At 36.9% G+C, this 16,572-nt stretch overlaps 1 long non-coding RNA gene across 5 annotated transcripts in view; it reads right to left on the bottom strand.

Moving 5' to 3' along the window:
- Positions 1–15,980, bottom strand: part of LOC124073370 — a 152,639-nt gene extending 136,659 nt beyond the window's left edge. For 2 of the 5 annotated variants that reach the window (XR_006845668.1, XR_006845670.1), the window contains exons 1-2: positions 15,752–15,980; positions 15,161–15,285 (exon numbers count right to left, since the gene is read on the bottom strand). This is a non-coding gene — a long non-coding RNA (uncharacterized LOC124073370). The remainder of the gene's footprint in view (positions 1–15,160; positions 15,286–15,751) is intronic. The other 3 variants (XR_006845674.1, XR_006845669.1, XR_006845673.1) reach the window with 2 other exon arrangements.
- Positions 15,981–16,572: the final 592 nt, after the last annotated feature.

The raw sequence follows: 16,572 nt of genomic DNA, 5'->3' as shown, positions 1-16,572 counted from the left end.
CACAATGAGCCATGCACAGGTTAGATGCAAGGATATGGAAAGTCATTATTTGCAGGCCTAAAGGGATGTAGTTGTTACACAGGCCAGATGGTATATCAACAACAGGCAAAAAAGGACAACCTATTACAATCCTCTGTAGTATAGCGGTTTGCTATCAAAGCTATACAAAGGCCTTCTTGTGGCTACCTTGTTATCTAATTTGTGCATGTTTATTTATGTGCCATGTACACTGGTTGCCTGTGGGATTATGAAGATGTCATTTACATGTTTGAGTACACCAGGGCTGCTTATAAAGTGTAAGGTGCATGTTTAAACGCGAACAAACAGTGTTACATAAAGGATGATTCAGTAACTTCAGGGAGAACTCACGCTTTGGAAGTTGTACTATTTGTTAAAATAAAAAGATTTTTTTTTTATTATTCATTATTAATTGAATTCATACTTAAATTCATAGAATCAAGGTCATTTGACCTTTTACCAAACAATTTTTTTATTCTCTTGTGTTTTTGTTTGTTCTTTTGTCATTGTTTTAGTGCAACAAACCATGTGAACAGCACTTGATTTGAACTGAAGCAATGCATATTTACTGTATGAATGTAATATGCAAAGCTTAATTCTCAATATGTACAATGTGCACATGATAACAATACACTTAGTATATAACACTCAATGAAAAGAGGAGCAATTCATAGCACTGCAACTGGGAGCCAACTAATATTCCAACAAGGCAGAGCCACTCCACAGTCAGTATATCAGACAATAACACATCATGAATACAATTACAGCCTAAATGCACCAGAACAGAGACAAAAACAGACAGTGAAAATCTATCAAAGAACAGAGGAGACATCACATAGAGGAACATCAGGTTTCAGTTATTGCCTGGTTATTGCTGGCTTTGGAGGGAAAAAGCAATTATCAGCAAGAACATCAGTAAAAGCATGGAGCTGTTGACATAAAAATGTCCACTTCGGTATTGCTTCGCAGCTCATTCCAGTTGCTGGGAACAGTAAATTGTAATGAGGAGAGCCTGATGGAGGCGTTAGCTCTGGGGGCCATTAACTGACGGGCAAATCGGGTGTTATAACTGACAGATGAGATTTGTAGCATGCTTAGGTTTGTAATCTAATCTCTGCTGTCATCAAAAGACACGAGACAGGAGTGGTTTTACCGTCCGTGTGTAGGAAAATCACTTTGTATACTTATAGTAACATTTACACTGAGAGGAGTCCTGTTCAGTAAGTGTGAGACCTCGGCCAGTGTCTGTCTGCAAAGTTCATCTCTGTAATTATCATTGAAGCAAAACTGGATAACACCACCATCCTTTCTTTCATGTTTATGGAGTGATATGCTTCAGAAATACCACTTTTACTTATTTTCAAGTTCAGAAGTGTCAGTTTTTGAGTGCATCAATTTTTGTTTCAAAATTCAGTGTCGCTCATTTATTATTTACAAGATTTGCAAATACATGCAATAATTTAACATTAGCCTACTATTTAAGTTTTCAGAATGTGTCATCAATTCAGCCAGAGCATTTAGGATCTGTTTGTGTATTCCTTAACTTAATCTAAAGAGATCTAGGCAGAAATTTTAATAACGTCTTTAAAGTGTCTAATTCGGTTTAACAAAGCCAGCAGAGAGTGAAGCAATTCATATAAAAAGTTAAATTACTTTCTAATTACCAGCATTGTTGTCACTGTGGCCTCTGGTTCTGTAATAGTGAAAGAGATGGTGATGATTGTTATGTTTGCAGTTGCAACAGTGCCATGCTGCAGGCAGGACCAGCACAGTGCAGTATTTACATGGTTTATAGGGACACCTATTGGCTAAATGTGAAAACTGCAACGAATGTGAAACGGTCCCACCAATCAAGAGTGCATTGCTTTTAATTTGTGGAGTTCATCAACGATGAATAACAAACAGGATTTGTCATACCTAATGAATAACAATTAAAGGGCAATGCACACTCTTCTTTCCTTAAAAACAAGGAGAAAAAAAACTAGAGTTAGAGGGCTAGAGTTTCTCTGACTTTTAATACACAATGCAGGCACATACTGAGCAGTCAACTCAGCCTGTTAGGAATTTGAAAAAAAAAACAGTGCTTCCTTAGGACATACTAATAAATCATGTATAAAAGATAATCATTATTGGTTTATAAACGCTAGCGTTTCACGAGCCACAAGCATACAGCTCAGTCCCAGGATATGCAACAACTAGTAATATTGTAATTAAAACCAGAAACATGAAATTCTCAGACTCCAGACAACAGAATATCACAACAACATCTCTCTACTACATGAAAAGCATGAGCGTCGGAAACCTCAGCAGCTCATCTACTCTCAATGTCCAAGAAAATATTAATTTTAACTGGAAAATACAGAAACGAGATGTTATTGATCACAGACACACCTTTGCATTTTCAGAGGATACTGCTGTGAAATCACGAATCAAAAAATTCATCAACGTCTTTGTTTTTTAAACTAGCGAGTGGTGTTTCATTTCTGTGTGCTGGGCAATGTGGGACCAACAGTTAATGTGTTTTCTTTTCATTATGTTACCTTTCTTTATCATACTGGAATAATAATAAATTATAATATGGTGAAAACAAAAGAAGAGCAGCAGAAAATGTTCACACCAAAAGACATCCTTTTAATGTTGCGCCCATTTAGCTTGTGCTCATTTCCACAGTGCTCAACAGGTGTCGTTTGCTACAGTAAGTCCTTCTTAACGGCAAAAAGACTTTCCCCTGGATTCAGTTTCACCTTTCATGGACCAGCTACCTTTGAAAGAGTGAGTGTATACAATAAATAGAATAATTCATGATTTTGTCATTAAAAATGAAAAGTTTCTTTTCCTCATACTTGGGATGTGTTTTGAAATTATACATAATGGACCATAGATGTTCAGAAGTTTTCCAAACCTCCCCCAGCTACGTTGGGAGACGTACAAGAGTCCCCCCCCTTGCGTTTCACAGGAGAGGGGTACCAGGGCTTTAATTATGTGCAGAGCTCGGATCATTAGCATGGATGGGGGTGCAGTACGGAGCGTCCTCGTCTCCAGTCAAGGCACTGTGCTCTGAGTCGACCATCCCCTCCCTTTCTCCTCTCATGTAACAAACGAGCCCCGGCCTTGTTACCGACACACAGGTTAACAAGCACAGCCACAGTGAGTTCATGCTGATGAGCCGTAAATACATTGAGGGAAGAATACTGGTTAATACAGGTTAGAGGCAGCTAATTCAAATAACAGTGGTGACTAAATTAATTTAAAATAAGGTTTACAGGATTTGTTTCAAAAAAGTTCAACGTTTAATTTAAGGTTACCGAATTTAAAGTTTAGACGCAATTCAAAATTTGCATTCTCAAGGAAAAATCTCCCGGAACAAATCTTGCCGTGACCTCATATGAGCAAATGCAACTAAAGAAACCCAGCTCTATACGGCGGCGCTGCTGGAAACAATCCGAGTGTTACCATGACACAGATACACGTAACGCTCACGCACACTTATCCCAACCCAGTTCTAAACTTTCTCAATTATTCATTAATATGAAATTGTGTTTGTCTCAAGTGGAACAGTGTGATTTCCTTCTGCGACATACAGGCATTGTTTGGCCTCTCTCCAGGGCCACTGTCACTTCTTTGCCAATTTCTCCATTGACACATATTGTTCAGGAATCCATTTCCCTCCTGATACTTTGGAGAGCCCTGATTTGTCCTAATCCTGAGACCATTTGTAATACAGAAGACTGGGATAAATAATAAATTGTGTATGACAGAGTCAAAGGAGCAAAAAAAAAAAAAGGAGCTTGTGAACAAATGGTTTGCTTTATGGTTGGGAAAGAAAATCTTTCTTTATGGTCGCATTATCAAATCATGATATGTATATTCACCGCTGAAATGAATAATTATAATCGGAATGTGGGAGAAATATGCAGAATAAAAATATCTGGTGTGAGGCTGCTGTGATGGCTTCATAACTGTGCCACTCGGAGGCTGTTCACTTTGAAAACGTAGATTTTTGTATATTGTTGAAAGGCATGTGACGTGTGTGGACACAACTGCATCTCAATCAGAGTCTGTAGACATTATGTACAATTTTAATGTGCCAGCTGTTGAGAGAAAATGAACTGTTTCGAGGTTAATGTCAATGTATATATCAAAATATTAATCTGAAATATGACCAGTACTTGGTGTCACGATTAACTTTTTAAATATCTTTTAAACTGAGTTCTTACTTTGACTTAGGAAGATTGACAACTAAGAATGGATGTCTACAGGAAAGGTATTTGAAGAAAAAGCCAATAAAGACAAAATAAAGGGACAGACTTAGCGGAGCCTCTTGAATATATGTCAGAAACATGCTACTTCATTTGTTTGCCATAAGTAATGTATATAATATTTTCAGTGATATGTTTGAAATTTGCATGTAAATAAAATAAGCCGTAAAAAGTGTAAGTGTGAATTGCAGAGCCTGAATAAAGCGTTTTTTCTCAGAATATTGCTGATGTATTTAATGTTGTAATGTAACTTACATAATTGTTAGTTCACAAATGACAATAACATTATATACATTCCCTTTAGAATCAGAAATTTAGGACTAATTCAATAATAATATTAAACCTTAGTAATTTTGATATTTAATACAATCCTTCTTAGACTCTTTCATGACAGTAATGCTCATCTGGTAGGCAAATAAATCAATTATTATCATGTAGCTAATTTAATGATGTCATGCTTGCACATGTTCAAACTGATAACCTAAAGAAATATAAATTGACCTCTTCCAGAATTTCCCAGTGGCATTTTTTTACCATGAATGTTGCATGCTAAGCATGAATTCATACATAATTTGAAAACACTGTCGTGTGATCTTCTGTAAGCACTGTTCATTCAAATCATGCAAAAGGCTACTGAATAACTTTAATAAAAGATCAGTGGTGCTAAAGACTCATAAAACAACACTCATCCATTTTAATGTTCAGAAATTTCCATTTCAGCTTCATTTGAAACGGAGATTCATTTTGCAGAAACTAAATTAGTTTGAATAGTATAATTTGTAAATATATGTTAATTAACCCCGATTCTTCATCTCGTTTGTTAAGAGAGAGCAGAAACAAATGAAATTCAAACTTACCTGTAAGGCAGACTCAGACAGACCTGTCTGTGAATTAAGGCAAATAAAAATACTCCTGCACAGTTTACTTTTTTGCATACTCAGTTGTTTTTAGTTACGCGACTGTCTTAATTGCATTGTAGTTAGTGTGTCTAATAATCGCCACAGGACATTTGGGTTTATGATCCTATGCAGGCTTCTTCTGTGTGTAAAACCTGCAAAGGAAAACCACAGGAAAAGGATGCCCACCACTGCTCCTTAATTTAAGGAGAGATTAATAAAGTAGTTGCTAGACTTGCAGTTTGTTCTCCCTAAGGGTTGTATTAATAATCTTGGAGATACAGGGTTCATCTGTGGAGATCTGCCCTTGTAAAAGGCCGACAAAACTTAAAAGGCTTGTCTTAAAAGATCACTGATGAGCTGCTGTTACTTGTCGTCCATAATTTACTGTTAGTTCCATGCAGATTAAATGTTAAAAGAGAATCTGTCTTTACAGTATAAAATACTGTACTGTCTGTCTGGCGGATTAAACCATTCAACCATTCAGTGCACTGAACAGGATCCGTCCTCCAGGTCGTTTATAGGTATATATATCGCCTGGATAACAAACTGGTAGCACTCATATCTATCTTGGGATGGTGCTCTACAATGTTTAGAATCAAACTGGTTTGATGGGACAATAGCCATACTTTCAGTGAGCATGAACTCAACACACACAGACATACTCATTTGTCTGCATTAATTTACCAGTATGCAAAAATTAAAGTAAAATTTTCATGTCCCTCAGCTCAAAGCAAAAGCATTAAAAGTATTTTTTTTCTTTCCAATTATTTTACAGCAGTCATATGGTTTTTGCACTTAATTTTTACAGCGTAATTGTCATTTAATTAGATCTTAGAACAATCTCATTTAGTGTTGCTTTTTTTTTTCTTGGATTTCATTTATAAATCGCTTTTCTTTTTCAATTAGGAGAAACGAATGACTAAATTTAATAAATACAAGCATGATCCATTATACATGGAAATGAAACCATAGCCTTGCACTGCACTCTTGACCACCTGTTGGGACCTTGTGCTAAATATTTCACAGCTTTTCCCTCTTTTTACTCCTTCTCCTATGGACTTTGATGTTTTTGTTCCACATTCTTTCCTCTTTTTTCATCCTCCCTGGAATAGCTGTGGAATAATCCTACAGTTTTCGCCTTTCATGCTTGAAACTTTGCATTGCATTTTAACATTTGTCTGGAGAGCGTCCTTTTCCTTCTGTGTGAAAGATCATCTTTAATAAAAGTGAAGGGCTTAGAAGAGCTGTAAATCTGTACTAACCACACAGCGCTGAGGTCTCTGGGAGACTGATTAGCATCTGGGAGCTGGTGCATGGCTTCTTAATAATGAGAGGAAGTGCTGCTTGGCTGCCATGTGGCTCGGCTCGGCCTTGATGCCATTTCCCTGGTCAGCCAGGAAATACTACAGCCTACATTTTCTCTGTCCAACATGGCAGGCAGCCATTCAAAGAAATTTTCACTTGAAAGGTTTGTTAATTTCTAACAATCTCGTCACCAGAGTAGAGACGTGACTGTATCTCCCTTAAGATTTTGGGATGCTCCTGTGTGGCCACAACTCTGGTATAATGTTGCGATCACACAACCACGGATTTACAAAAGTGGCTCCATCTGAAAGTATAAGAAATAATACATTTAACTGTCCAAATTATTTACTGGTCCGTCGGCACACTGCATGTGCTTAATTTGGGCTTCTTTTTAACAGATGAAATATGCACATCTACGATAAGATAACCCAAGCATACTATGCTTAACTACTTTATAGCAAACTGTAGTTAGATTTGATTTAATTTTAATAAAGCAGAAAAATGAACATATTTTTTAAATTAAACTGGAACCACAAAAGTAATTGTAATAAAGTCATATTCATGCAAACTGCTTTCACTGCGGGGCTTTTAATCGTAAATTTACAATATTGAGTAAACTAAGTAAATTTATACATTAATGATGATGAGAGTGACAACAGCTGCATGTTGGAAAACATTTGCCAAAATCATTCATACCTAGGCATTATGTCAATGACATTTATTTAGTAATTTGACACTTTTTATGATCAAAAGTACTAATATGCAACTCATGAAGCCAACATGGTATTTTTTAGAAAAACACACGTGCCAAGGGAGTTTTAATGTCCCCCTCCAACAGCAGAAAGCCCCAGCAACATCAGTGCTGACAAATATATTAACTGCCTCTGTAGAAATGTTGTACAAGTATATAACAGTTGTACTGCAGTTACTGCTGCAACCAGCTGTAACCAGTTTTCTGTTGCAGAAGAATCCATAAAAACAGTCCTTACATGAATCAGTATAGAGTGTCAAAATATGTAAGCAGAATAAGCACGAACAATAATATCGGTACGTCACTGGTATTGGTCAGTAAAGGACAGTACAGTACAGGCTGAAATGAATTCTTCGCTTTGGCCAGAAATGAACATTTCTGTTGTCGATACAGTGACAGTTGATTTATGTGCAAACATCTGCTGACAAAATACGTCTTCTTATTCTGCTTACTGAATATGTTTTGAAAAGAACTAGATCTCTGCATCTGCCAACACAATAGGAGTATATATATTAAATTAAAAATTAATTTCCACTGCAAGAGAGACTTGACAATAGTTGAAGAAACATATGGGCATATATCGGTATTGGCAATCAGACAAAGTTGAAAAATATTGGAATATCAAATATTGCATAAGAGTAAAGTTAATAAAGTAATAAAATGTATAAAAGTCCAATATCATGCATGTCCACAATAAAAGCTATACTAAGTGTAAGCTGCAGATACTTCACCTTGTTACCACATGTCAAAGAACAGTACCTCACAAAAAGTAAAAAAGAAAAAAAAAAAACAAACAAAAAAAAAACTCATAATGATGTCATCATTTACGTGTAAGAAACGTTAACAAGAAATCTCCCCCAAACACGTTCAAATTTAAGCTATGGCTTTAAGTTGTCTGTCTGAATAGATAGTCAGCGCAGGCAAAAGCATTTGCACTTACACAACAGTGAGCCAAAGTGTTGCAACTACATTGATTGTGTCGGGGCTATGACCAGTGTCAAAACACTCATGACTGCACAGCAGTACTATGGACCAAAAAAAACCTTGAACATATTATTTTCTTATTTACTAAGACTCCTAAGTTATCATATTAGCCATTCCTTCCTGCACTGTTCTTATAATTGTCTTGTAATCATCACTATATATTCCTCTATAATTTAGCAAAGCATCATTAAATTAAAAAAAAAAATAGATTATAAATACAGTCTAACTATGGTGATATTGACAGTGAATGTGAGGTACTGTAACATATTCTTAATGAAATTCTTAAGTCTTCTGCCCTGGTGTCAGGTTTGACTCAGTGAGGTGGTATATCCATGATTTTTCTTTTTTTGTCTATTCCCTGGACAAAAAAGGAAAAGATCTAAACCTTTTCTTTTTGACTGAATTTACATCTTCTGCTCATTTCTCCTACTTTCTTACCAAGAGAATTCTAATGAAGGGCAGAGTCAGATATCTACAGGGATACAAGAGGACCTGGAGACAGGAGAGAATGCAGCCACTGATGGCAAGAAATTTCCATAAAAGTACAATCAGGTTGGAATTTTAAAAGTGAATGTTTAAGTAGTCTAAGAGATAGGCTTTGATTCGCACTCTGATCAAACCCAAGACATCTCATTCAGAGAATAATGATTTTCCCCCCTTAATTTTTCTCTGTTTCTGTCTCATCTGTGAGCTTACAGGTAGAGCAAAGCCCAATGGTATTGTTTTCCCTCCAGTGCTTGAGCACAGGAGCCTTTCTTCTGCCAGATTAGACATGGCCAAAAAGAATGGCAAATGTAGATATTCCACGATATTAGTGGTTGGCTACACCGTGAAGACTCGGGCCCAACCCAGTGAATGCATTTCATGTTCCCTCCAATGCTGGATTGTAAGTAAATAAATATGTATATTTTATATTTTTTCATTTGAATGAGGGAGAAACCAGTCTTCCTTTTGTGCATACGCTCTCACGTACATGAGGATGTGACTGAATATCCAATATCTATTGTTGTTGTTCGCAGGAATGATGGACAATAGTGGTGTGAAACAAGAGAAGTTTCCATGTGAGAAAAGCAGCTGCTGTATTTGGGTAATGGTTTTAACCCGGTGTCTCTCATAACCCTCTGTTATTGTAACAGGCAGAAACAGAAAGCAAAAGAGCACTTTACCTCAAATATATTTTTAATGTTTTAAAGTATCATTATCTGAGCATTTCCCACGCTTTTTAACAAATAATTCAACTAAAAATTTCTTTTCGTTTCCTCCTTTGTCCTTTAAGTTACTCATTCCTTTGCAGAGGGTTTTTGACTTCACATGCGCAATAAATTTGTGAGGTATCAAAGGTCAAGTCACCTCGTGGAAAGGACAAAAAAATGCTACAGCAGCTCAACTATTTCACAAGTTACTTTAACAAAACCCTCACAGAAACTGCAAAGAACATAACATGCAACACTAGAGGTTATGTTTAGTTTACATAACATCCCCTGTTAAACACTGTAACATAGGTAGACCAGTGTTTCACTCTAACATTCAACTGAGGCACTTTTACTTTGGAATGAAAGGAGTCCTAAAATGTCCACTAAGAAGTTCTTCCAAGAACCTTCATGTGTTCAGCTATACTGACCCTACATTAGTAGCTGAGTAGTGTTGACAAAGTAAAGGAAACTTTGTTCAAACTAGGTATGAGGTTTGTAGGGCACATAGTGTAGGTCTATACATTTTTAGTTTCAAATGTGATCTGTCAGATATGCATGTTTTTGCTGGAAGGTATTACGCTTTCATGGCTTCTTTTCGGAGAGAAGGTTCCTGACCAATTATTTTCAGACAGATGCAGGGATGCAGAATGACTAGAAGCATCAGTTTTTTTTACAGGTGATGCCTAAGGTAAGGGAAGAATGGCCAGAGGCTACGGCAGCCCACAGGGGACACAAAGGGCTTATAAACTGTGAAACTGACATCTCTCATCTATTACTTTTGCTAAGTAAACCTTTAAAAACCTTGACAGTCCTCTACATGCTTTTCCCAACCTGTATATATTTAGCATTTTATGAATTTGAAGTCATTTTTGAAGCATCGACTGTGTATAATCCTGTGAATAATCACTGATCCAAGAATGAATGAATAAAAGCGCTTCAACTTGGTGCACCTCCTCATCTGCAAGCTTTCGTATTTCTTTTTAACCTTATGTTACTTTTATGTGGTACAACTTTCCAAAATCAATACACAGTACACTTTCAGGATGAAGTACGTTTTATCATATCAATACACACTTCCTTCACAAGCCATCTTTTTACCCACGCCTGTGAAAGCTGGGCCAGAAAAAGATGGCTGTGTGGTTGAAACGAGCTTGTTGATATCGTGCTACATGTATAAACTAACAAAAAAAAAGTCACTCTTTTTGTCGACACGCAGGTTCCCTTGATGATAGGCCCTCGCAAACCAAAAAGCCTTGCAGGTTGCCTCCAGAAATGTTCCTTCAATCACAGGGATGCCCGTCACTGGTCCCTTTTGCAAGGTCATCACGTTTGAATGCTGTCGCCTACACTAAGAGCCTTAGAGCAACAGACATTTCCCTGTAGCTTCCTCCTAACCTTTCATTTAAACTATATGCTGTAATAATTACTGGCAGCTCTGACTTGTTTTGCTATTGTATTCATTCATGTTTGACAATTAGCGGTATAATTTTAATATTGCTCTTACTTTTAATTTCTTGATAATTAAAATTTTTAAATATATGGAAACATAATAGTAAAATAGTGGCTCAAGCCAGCTTAAGTATTTTTTTCATTCATATGTTGCGGAAATTCGTCCAATATAAATTTTGTCTGGATAGGTGTTTTTGGAAGCCGCACAGGAAAGAGCCAAAGAACTCGGTAACATGAAAAAATTATTATCACCATCCCTATAAACTGAAACACAAAGGCAAAAGTCTACTACATTTTTGCAAAATATTCTGAGAGTGCTTTTTCTTTGGCATTATTTATTTTACAAAGAGATTAAATTTATTTAGACCAATTTAAATAAAAAGACCAATTATTTCAAGAGTAGTAGTTCTTAGAAAAGGCACAATAATAATAAATGACATTGCTCATATCACAATGTTTGCCGCAATACCATTCAATTCAACTCAATTCAGCCGCATGCAAACAATATGAGATGACATATGGAATATATCATTAGGAGTTGCCATCCTTTCTTTTCGGCTTTGGCCACAAAAGAAAAATTAACACATAAATAATTGCAACCGGCTAAGTGTAATAAAGTTAACTTTAAAGTGATTCAACCTAGGCGCAGAAAACGAGAGCATTTGGACCAGTAACCGTACAGTTTATACCAACTCTGAAGCAGGAGCTAAAAAAAGTCCCTCAAAAGAATGGCTGTGTACTGGTGGAAAAGTGGTAAAAAGTTCCATACTGCAAAACTACATAGTTGGTTAGTCATTAAGAACAAACCCTTTCACATTACACGTAGCAATTTTATACAAGAAATGATTTATACATAACAGAAGCTAAAGAAAAGAGGATCAACTGTCATTCATTGGGTCACCAGTTTGGCTTTTCAACTCAAACTCTGGCTCTACACCAGCCTGCCAGGGTCAAATATAAATAGATTTATTGTTCAAAGCGATCATCAAAAAAAAAGATCAATGTTTTTAAGGTCGTTCTTGTATCTAGGACTACAGTTGTCATTAGGGCACCATTAATTATTCAGCACACCCCAAGGTATACACAGAATGTCTTGAGCAAAACTAAAGCACAAAAACAGGACAATAGCATTCCCCAGTCGTCAGAGCGAAGGGTTGAAATTCACTTGTCAGTTGTTCTAAATTGGACAACCATCAATCATGGTTTGGAAGACAAAACATTTTCCCAGTTTGTCCACTTAGACCTGCTGTCTGTTTCTGTTTTGGTCTTCTCAGTTACAGAAGTAATAAGCCAAAGAGAGGTAAACAGACTTCAGCAATTCAAATTGACCTCCAGTACTCAGGAGACAATCTATAATCAATATAACTACTCTGGGTGCCTTTAAAAATAACCTTGAGGGTCTAATAAGGCTTTTTGATTAGCATCCATGAGAATACTGCGGCACAATGAGAAAGGACATACTGGACAAGCACATCAGGCATGAGGCAGAAGCGTTTAAGCTATACTGTACCGCATGTTATCCAAGTTTCATATACTTACAAACTCCCTCTCATTCAAACCTCATGTTGTGAGTTCAAACAACAGAGCTTCGTTCTCTGCATCATCGTACACAGAGCAGTCGAACTCACGGTTATGCATGTATTGTCAAAAAAAATTATCTAAAACACACAAGCTTCAGGTTGCAGTTATGTGAAACAAACAAATTCACAGCTGAGCACAAAGCAACACAAAGTCCAGTGCAGACAGCTTCACAGATTAAAAGAGCGCAAATCTGTTGCGTGAATTCTCATGAAAAACACTGATGTGGTGAGCAGGCATATGAAGAACAGAGATGCAGGGAGTCACATTTATGAAAAAGAGATGACAAGCTAGTTTGTAATTAAGGATTTAAAATTTACTTGTGATCACGATACCAAGTCAGTCAAAACTGGCACTGGAAAAACCAATCGACAATCACTCCTTCAGTCAATGGTTTATAATCCAATCCTCAATGGCACATGCTAAGGTACATGGAGTGGAGCAGAGGTGAGAAACAAAGTGAAGATTATCTTACTTCAACTCTGGGAAATGAAATGTGCTTACCAACAGCCACTCCTTTGACCACTCGTCATCCTACTGCTTTCAAACTTCAAGACAAGCGCATCATCACGTAGATACACCTTCAAGCAGGTGGCCCTGCTGTAAAGTCAAACCAAGTCAGGCCAAGTCCAGACATGTACATGGAAAAGGGCTATCTGTCAACCTCCAAGTTTGTGCACAGCATGGTAACAAGTGTCGTGGGGTGATTTATTTGGACAGATAATTTTACATCCAGGGTCTTTTTTCCCCTTCTTATCAGTACATCCTGTAAAAACATGATTTAATTAATATGAGACTGAACTCTTTTGGGAAACCATATGGGGGATTTTCAAGAGGTTGTGAGTCTGAACACACAGGGGATGTCTGCAACAATCCCTGGTGTAAACCTCAGCAGACAAAGCATAATAGTCTTGATTTAAAATGAGGATAAAAAGTCAGAGCTTGAAAACTAATTAGTTCACGCAGAAATGCCTACAGAGCTACAGATATAGCTTGCCATTTTAGTAGATGACTCATCCGGGCTTTCTGTTTATATAGCTACAGTGTTCTCAATCTAGAAAGCAAACACCTTAAACTACATTAAACGCCAACTTGTGCAGCCACAAAGTCTGACATCCGTAAATTACCCCTTACTGTGGCACAACACACCTCGTTTCTTTCCTCGTTCCAGCTGTCCATCATTATTTCTAATAAGAAAAGGTCAAGTTTGAGTTTCCACTAAAACTCAAAACCAAGGCACCGTGACACGCAACATGACTTCCTGTCAGTCAACAGAATGAAGAACTAAGATTTACCTCCACAAACCCTTACAGCACTAAAGATGAATGTGTCTAAGTCCAAACTGTCATTAATTTATTAAACATTTTGCACTGCAAATCAATTCACGTGATGTTATGCTGACAACTCTGATTGATCACAACTGTGGTATTAAAAATGAAATATTGATATTGTGTGAATAGTAAACGTGATAGTATAGTGTAAAAAATCCAGCAATAGTGTACTAATATTGTTATCATGAGTCTGTTTGGCCATGATAATTGTGTCGTGAAAATCTAATATATTGACAGCCCTAAACTGGACCAAGGGAACCAAACTACATGTTTTGAAGAAATTCAAGGGTCAAACATATTTTGTTTGGTAAATACATTTGAGGATGAGAGTGTAATTACAGGCTATGAATTTTGCTGGCAAGTGAAAAAAAATAGTGTCATCTGTCATCCTTAGTGTTTGTGAGAATAAAGTCCAGCATAGAAACACAGACCTTAACAAGGCTGGACAGGGTTTGACTTTCACTGTCTATAGACAGCTCCATCAATATTTAGCTTCTCCACCACCTCACCTCTTCTATGGATAAAAGCAAGTGGAGGCCAGAGTACGAGGAGACGCCACCTCTCCCAGTGATGCTAATTATCCCTGTTTGCTATCTGGGTAGCTCCCAGGCATTCTGATTGGATTTACCTGACAAAATAAATAAATGATCATCATAAAAGTGTAATGCCACCACTCTGACCTTTCCCCATACTCAGGCCATGTTAGCAAAGGTATAGTGGAGCAAACATTGTTAGAATCTTTTGTTCTTATGTTAGATGCTTTCTCACTCTTAAACCATTCTCGATACCTGCCAGGGAAAACCTTGCGTGTGTTCCTCACTCAGATTTTGCCCGCAGGTTCTTGTTAACCTTTTGGACTTTGATGATAGTTGACAGAGTTAAGAGAAGATAAATATATGAGATGCTTTGTGTATGTACCATAGCAGGCCTTGGCTGGGAGCTTGCAAGTATTCACACACCACAGCACTTTGCGTAAGATAGAGCCAAAACTAGTCAATCCTATTTAAACCTTGGGAAGAGAGGAAAAAAGCTATAAATGGTAGGGATATTTTAAGGGATATTTTAAGTTTAAAGCTGGTAATGTATCCATCTCATCCCCACATTAATATAAACCTACGCCTAACACAGCTTTGCCTTTTTTTCCACAACCTTATGACTAGTTGCAGTAAAAAAAAAAGAAAGAAAGAAAGAACAATAACTGAAACTAACTTCTGGATAAAAAGCACTATAAAGCTTATTTATATGGGAACTGACAAGAACCATAGTTCAAAAGCAGAACCAAAATCGATAAAATTCAAACAATACCCAGCCCTACAATTAATTTTATCATTTCAAAATGTCCTTTGTGACAAAAGGCATATTGCAAGTCAACATGGAACATGTTAGTACTCACACATTGGTGGAAGGTTACCCATGGGGGACATGTAGATACCTTGGCAATGGTATGATGACAGAACATGTGACAAAGGACAGGAGACATCCATTCTTCCCAGCGTCCCAGGACAGCTTCTTGGTCTTCTGTCAAACATGAAACAAAAATGTTCACATTTGTAATGTCCACTGGGTTTTTGTTTGTTTGTTTGTTTGTTTGTTTTCAAGAATCAGTAATTAAGTCATTTTCCATCTGACTCACCTAAGAGTTAGTGGTAGACAGATACACAGTAAAACAAGAGAGTGGCCTGTATGTAAGAGTTATCCCTTGTTCATTGTTTGCATGTTCAACAAAAACAATGGTTCTTCTAGACCACCTTTTCATTTTGTATATCTATAAATATTTAGTCATGTTTCCTGACGGGTTGCAGGACCTCAGTTTCATCTCTTCAGTAACAGTGCAGTAAAGTACCGCAAGCATTAATTAGCACATACACACCTGTTGTTATGCCGCTAGCAAATTAAAAGCTACGCTAATGCTAATTGCTAACGCCGGTCAGGGTTGTTTTTATTTCACAACGTGCCAATGTCGTACGCACAACCGTGTGGTCACCTGTGTGCTTTAATGCGTTGTCGCATTTCCATCCACGCCTCTCTAAAGTTCACCTTGGAAGACGCATGTGTTCTTAATCTGCGGCTGGCTAAGTCATTTATTCTTTCTTCTCATTCTTCTTCTAGTAGGTCGAATTTGCCAACCATAAACCTTAATTTCTGGTATCCTGGTGGTATTTCCGGTGAATGAAATTCCCCCGGCACTGCCTTTCTACGCGTATTTCTGTTTTTTGTTTTTTTTTGTTTTGTTTTTTTTCCTCGTTTGTTTGTTTGTTTGTTTGTTTAATAAATCGATAAACAAACAAAATAAAATATAATACTTCCGCTACCTCATCCTCATCTTCATCTTCATCTTCTTCTTCTTCTTCTCCTCCTCCTTCTTCTTCTTTTTCTTCTTCTACTACTACTATTTTTTTCTATAGCTGTTTTCCAACTGAGTTGTTCGAATGTGCACCATAATTTCTGCTATTAATCCAACTTAAATAAATGAAAAATGATTTAAATCGGATCTTCAGAATGAAACCTGCTAGGACCAATCATCATTCATACACTGTAAGTATGTTCAAGAAAATGAAACCAAAACATGGATGAATTAAAAACCCGTGGAAACCAGTGGTAGAATATGTTACTGTGCATTTTACAACTTCCCAACTGCCAAACCAAATAAATTCTGCCATTGTTCATTACAGAAAATAATATAAATAAATTTTAAAATATTTTTCTCATTTGCATTCACTTTATTAATTCTCCAACGTAATACACAAACATACATGGATGGCTGTAGCTATTAAAATCTTAGTAGTGTGGAAAAATATACTTGAG

Source organism: Scatophagus argus, chromosome 2 (assembly GCF_020382885.2).
Source record: "Scatophagus argus isolate fScaArg1 chromosome 2, fScaArg1.pri, whole genome shotgun sequence".
NCBI classification, from domain to species: Eukaryota; Metazoa; Chordata; class Actinopteri; family Scatophagidae; genus Scatophagus; species Scatophagus argus.
Note: the sequence above shows the minus strand (reverse complement) of the source record. Positions and strands in the feature narration are given on the sequence as shown.